Raw genomic sequence first — 6,000 nt, 5'->3', positions numbered from 1 at the left:
CGCGGGAATAGTGTTTTACAATGTCTGTGCGGTGATCCATCAACCCTCAATGTCTCTACAGCGATGAATTACAGGCGCGCATATCCACCAATTCCCAACTGTGTGAAAGTGGTGGGTGGGTGAGTGAGATATTGGGTGAGTGGAAAAATGAGTTAGTAAGTTCAAGTTTCAAGGTTTATTTTGTTTAACCAAGTGGGAATTCTAAAGAAACCAGGATTAATCTGATTTGCAAAAGAGTGAGTCGGTGTGTGGGTGTATATGCAAATCACAAATTCGCAAAGCAGTTGAAAAGCTCACTCGTTTACATCGGAACCTCTCATGGTTGCTCGACATAAGCCACGCAGAGATAAGTAGAGAGCTCATGGATATTCCGGACACCTCAACATTTTTATATATGCCTAAGAGACACCCAGGATTAGATTAAGTTTGATGGGGGGCTGTTATAGCCCACACCCCCTACCATCTCGTATATGTTGTATATTATATGTTGTATATTATATGTTGTATCTTATATGTTGTATATTATATTCGTTCCCTTGACTGTTTCACCAGCACCCATGCACAATGACAAACGCTCCACGGTTATCCAACTTGATTATTTCGATTACGTTTTTCAAACGCGATTTACGAATTGTTATCCGAGTCTAAAATTAAAACCCAACACAAAAACTGGTTGTGTGTTGGAGAGTAACCCCGCTACAAGATTTACAATTATAATGTAGTATATAGTGTAGTGTATAATGTAGTGTATAGTGTAGTATACTAGTCCAGCACACACCGATTGTGTGTTGGACAGTAACCCCGCTACAACATTTACAATTATAGTGTAGTATATAGTGTAGTATATAGTGTAGTGTATAGTGTAGTAGACTAGTCCAGCACACACCGGTTGTGTGTTGGAGAGTAACCCCGCTACAACATTTACAATTATAGTGTAGTATATAGAGTAGTGTATAGTGTAGTGTAGAGTGTAGTATACTAGTCCAGCACACACCGCTTGTGTGTTGGACAGTAACCCCGCTACAACATTTACAATTATAGTGTAGTATATAGTGTAGTATATAGTGTAGTGTATAGTGTAGTAGACTAGTCCAGCACACACCGGTTGTGTGTTGGAGAGTAACCCCGCTACAACATTTACAATTATAGTGTAGTATATAGTGTAGTATATAGTGTAGTGTAGAGTGTAATAGACTAGTCCAGCACACACCGGTTGTGTGTTGGACAGCAACCCCGCTACAACATTTATAATTCGAGTACCGTCACGTTTCGCCGGTAAGGGGCCGTCCATAAATGACGTCACACACCTAAGGGGGGGGGGGGGGTTGAGAAATGTGACGTCACATCAAAATGCGCAACTTTAAATAAATATAGACAACACGTTCTACTTCATTAAATGGTTGGGCTGTAGGGTCGTTGGGCTGTAGGGTCGTTGGGCTGTAGGGTCGTTGGGCTGTGTATTAGTTGTGGCGCAGGGACGTTCGGAAGTGTCGATGTAGACGTCAGAACGAGAGGGTGTGTGGGGTGTGTGTGTGTTGTGTGTGTGTGTTGTGTGTGTGTTGTGTGTGTGTTGTGTGTCTGCTGTGTGTGTGGGGTGTGTGTGTTGTGTGTGTGTGTTGTGTGTGTGTGGGGTGTGTGTGTGTGTGTTGTGTGTGTGTGTTGTGTGTGTTGTGTGTGTGTTGTGTGTGTGTGTTGTGTGTGTGTGGTGTGTGTGTGTTGTGTGTGTGCTGTGTGTGTGGGGTGTGTGTGTTGTGTGTGTGTTGTGTGTGTGTGGGGTGTGTGTGTGTTGTGTGTGTGTGTTGTGTGTGTGCTGTGTGTGTGGGGTGTGTGTGTTGTGTGTGTGTGTTGTGTGGGGGGTGTGTGTGTGTTGTGTGTGTGTGTTGTGTGTGTGCTTTGTGTGTGGGGTGTGTGTGTTGTGTGTGTGTGTGTTGTGTGTGTGTGGGGTGTGTGTGTTGTGTGTGTGTGTTGTGTGTGTGCTACGTGTGTGTGCTGTGTGTATGGGGTGTGTGCGGGGTGTGTGTGTGGGGTGTGTGTGTGTTGTGTGTGCTGTGTGTGTGTTGTGTGTGTGGGGTGTGTGTGTTGTGTGTGTGGGGTGTGTGTGTGTGGGGTGTGTGTGTGCTGTGTGTTGTGTGTGGGGTGTGTGTGTTATGTGTGTGTGCTATGTGTGTGTGCTATGTGTGTGTGCTATGTGTGTGTGTTGTGTGTGTGTGCTGTGTGTGTGTGCTGTGTGTGTGTGCTGTGTGTGGGGTGTGTGTGGTGTGTGTGGGGTGTGTGTGCTATGTGTGTGTGCTATGTGTGTGGGGTGTGTGTGTGTGCTATGTGTGTGTGTTGTGTGTGTGTGCTATGTGTGTGTGTTGTGTGTGTGGGGTGTGTGTGTGCGTGCTATGTGTGTGTTGTGTGTGTGGGGTGTGTGTGTGCTATGTGTGTGTGTGTTGTGCGTGTGGGGTGTGTGTGTGCTATGTGTGTGGGGTGTGTGCTATGTGTGTGTGTTGTGCGTGTGGGGTGTGTGTGTGCTATGTGTGTGCTGTGTGTGTTGTGTGTGTGTTGTATGTGTGTGATGTGTGTGTTGTGTGTTATGTGTGTATGCGTTGTGTGTGTTGTATGTGCGTTATGTGTGTGATGTGTGTGTGCGTTGTGTGTGTGTTGTGTGTGTGATGTGTGTGTTGTGTGTGTTGTGTGTTATGTGTGTATGCGTTGTGTGTTATTTGTGTATGCGTTGTGTGTGTGTTGTGTGTGCGTTATGTGTGTGTGTGCTGTATGTGTGTTGTGTGTGTGCGGTGTGTATTGTGTGTGCTGTGTGTGTGTGTGATGTGTGTGTGATGTGTGTGCGTCCTGTGTGTGTGTGCTGTGTGTGTGTTGTGTGTGTGCTGTGTGTGTGCTGTGTGTGTGTTGTGTGTACGCGTTGTGTATGTTATGTGTGTTGTGTGTGTATGTGCTGTGTGTGTGCTGTGTGTTTTGTGTGCGAGGCGGGCTGGCTGTTGGATCGAGGCTGGGTGTATGCGGTGGAGGTGTTGTGCAGTAGGCAGGTGTTTGTGTGGTAATTGTGTTGTTGGGAAGGTTGTTTACGCATTTTGAAGGGTGTTCGTGTGGGAGGTGTGGAGTATGCAGGCTGTACGTGTTGTTTGTCTATTCCTGCGTGTGTGTGTGCTGTGTGTGTGTTGTGTGCTGTGTGTGTGTTGTGTGTGTGCTGTGTGTGTGTTGTGTGTATGATGTATATGTGTGTAGTGTGTATGTAGTGTGTGTGTGTACATGATGTATATGTGTGTAGTGTGTATGTAGTGTAGTGTATATATAGTGTATGATGTAGTGTAGTGTAGTGCTATGTAGTGTAATGTAGTGTGTATGTAGTGTATGATGTAGTGTGTATGTAGTGTGTATGTAGTGTATGATGCAGTGTAGTGTATTTGTAGTGTATGATGTAGTGTATGATGTAGTGTAGTGTGTATGTAGTGTATGATGTAGTGTAGTGTATATGTAGTGTATGATGTAGTGTAGTGTATATGTAGTGTATGATGTAGTGGAGTGTGTATGTAGTGTATGATGTAGTGTAGTGTATATGTAGTGTATGATGTAGTGTAGTGTATATGTACTGTATGATGTAGTGTAGTGTGTATGTAGTGTATGATGTAGTGTAGTGTATATGTAGTGTATGATGTAGTGTAGTGTATATGTAGTGTATGATGTAGTGTAGTGTATATGTAGTGTATGATGTAGTGTAGTGTATATGTAGTGTATGATGTAGTGTAGTGTGTATGTAGTGTATGATGTAGTGTAGTGTATATGTAGTGTATGATGTAGTGTAGTGTAGTGTATGATGTAGTGTATGATGTAGTGTAGTGTATATGTAGTGTATATGTAGTGTATGATGTAGTGTATATGTAGTGTATATGTAGTGTATGATGTAGTGTATTTGCAGTGTATGATGTAGTGTATATGTAGTGTATGATGTAGTGTATGATGTAGTGTAAATGTAGTGTATATGTAGTGTATATGTAGTGTATATGTAGTGTATGATGTAGTGTATTTGCAGTGCATGATGTAGTGTAGTGTGTATGATGAATTTTGCGTGCGGTGCATGTCGGGCACCCCGCGCCCCCCCGCGTAGTGGCGGGGCGGGGCTGTGGGCGTGGCTGAGGGCGGGGCTAGTGGGGGGGGGGGGTGTCACGTGACGTGTTGTTTTGCTCGGCAGACGGCGGGGCCGGGATGAGCGCAGCGGCGGCGACGGCAGCAGCAGCAGCAGCGGTGGCATCAACAACATCAACAACATCATCATCAGCAGTAGCATCAGCAACAGCGGCATCAGCAGCGGCAGCAGCAGCGCGGCCACTCCGCTGAGACGGTACCTCAGAGCCATCGGTTTCTATTTTCTATTTTTTTTTATTTTTAACCGGCGGCGCGCATCGACGAGAAGCGGCGCTAATATTTGTGGTGGTTGTTGTTGTTGTTTACGTGTAAACAGCGCGTGCGGTTGTATCTGCGGGTGGCGGTTGTGTCCATGTGATGTCGTGTCTTGCGCCTATGTGTCCGCGCCTGTCAATGTGTGTATGTTAGTGGTGTGGTGTGCGTGTGTGTTCACTCCGTGTGTGTATTGCCTGTGTGTTGTCTGTGTGCGTGTGTTGCCTGTGTGTGTGTTGCGTGTGTATTGCCTGTGTGTGTATTGCCTGTGTGTGTGTGTTGCCTGTGTGTGTGTATTGCCTCTGTGTGTGTATTGCCTGTGTGTGTTGCCTGTGTGTGTGTGTTGTGTATGTGCCTGTGTGTGTGTTGTGTATGTGCCTGTGTGTGTTGCCTGTGTGTGTGTGTTGTGTATGTGCGTGTGTGTGGAGGGTTAACGCGTGCGTTCATGTCGGCGTGTTTACGTGTGTGTGTGTAAGTCGACGTGTGTGTGTGAATCTGGCAATGTGTGTTGTATGTGCGCGAGTCGTGTGTTGTTTGTGTGTCGGTTTGTAAGCATGTATCAATGTGTGTATCCACGTGTGTACTTTGTATGGGTGTGTGTGTGTGTGTGTTACTGTGTGTATGTGTTACTGTGTGTATGTGTCAATGCGTATCTGTGTACGCGCGTCAATATGTGTCAATATGTTTGTGCGTATGAAATTGTCTGTGTGTAATTGCGTATCATTGTGTATTTGTACTGTATGCGCATGTGTGTGTGTCAATGTGCCTGTCAACATGTGCATGTGTCTATGTACGCGTGTCAATGTATGCGTTTCTATGTGTTTATGTGTGTACGTGTACGTACGCCTATGGGTGTGTTCCTGTGTCCTTGCACCCCCGTGCCATTATTAATGTGTCTGCCTTGTCTGTGTCTACCCAGTATGCTGTTGTGAATGTGTCTGATTTGTCTGTGTATACTCAGTATGCTGTTGTGAATGTGTCTGACTTGTCTGTGTATACTCAGTATGCTGTTGTGAATGTGTCTGACTTGTCTGTGTCTACCCAGTATGCTGTTGTGAATGTGTCTGACTTGTCTGTGTCTACCCAGCATGCTGTTGTGAATGTGTCTGCCTTGTCTGTGTCTACCCAGCATGCTGTTGTGAATATGTCTGACTTGTCTGTCTACCCGTTATGCTGTTGTGAATGTGTCTGACTTGTCTGTGTCTACCCGTTATGCTGTTGTGAATGTGTCTGACTTGTCTGTGTCTACCCAGCATGCTGTTGTGAATGTGTCTGACTTGTCTGTGTCTACCCGTTATGCTGTTGTGAATATGTCTGACTTGTCTGTGTCTACCCAGCATGATGTTGTGAACGTGTCTGACTTGTCTGTGTATACTCAGTATGCTGTTGTGAATGTGTCTGACTTGTCTGTGTCTACCCAGCATGCTGTTGTGAATGTGTCTGACTTGTCTGTGTCTACCCAGCATGCTGTTGTGAATGTGTCTGACTTGTCTGTGTCTACCCAGCATGATGTTGTGAACGTGTCTGATTTGTTTGTGTCTACCCAGCATGCTGTTGTGAATGTGTCTGTCTTGTCTGTGTCTACCCGTTATGCTGTTGTGAATG

General features: G+C 45.5%; 1 protein-coding gene across 1 annotated transcript in view; it reads left to right on the top strand.

Annotated features, from left to right (window-relative positions):
• The first annotated feature begins 4,168 nt into the window (after positions 1-4,168).
• LOC116956300 (insulin receptor substrate 1-B-like) overlaps positions 4,169-6,000 on the top strand; it is a 53,937-nt gene continuing 52,105 nt past the window's right edge. Inside the window, exon 1 of the mRNA XM_032977805.2 lies at positions 4,169-4,339. The gene's annotated coding sequence lies outside the window, so the exon portion shown is untranslated. The remainder of the gene's footprint in view (positions 4,340-6,000) is intronic.

Source organism: Petromyzon marinus, chromosome 64, assembly GCF_048934315.1.
Source record: "Petromyzon marinus isolate PM22_M1 ecotype Great Lakes invasive population chromosome 64, UKy_Petmar_22M1.pri1.0, whole genome shotgun sequence".
Classification (NCBI taxonomy): Eukaryota; Metazoa; Chordata; class Hyperoartia; order Petromyzontiformes; family Petromyzontidae; genus Petromyzon; species Petromyzon marinus.
Note: the sequence above shows the minus strand (reverse complement) of the source record. Positions and strands in the feature narration are given on the sequence as shown.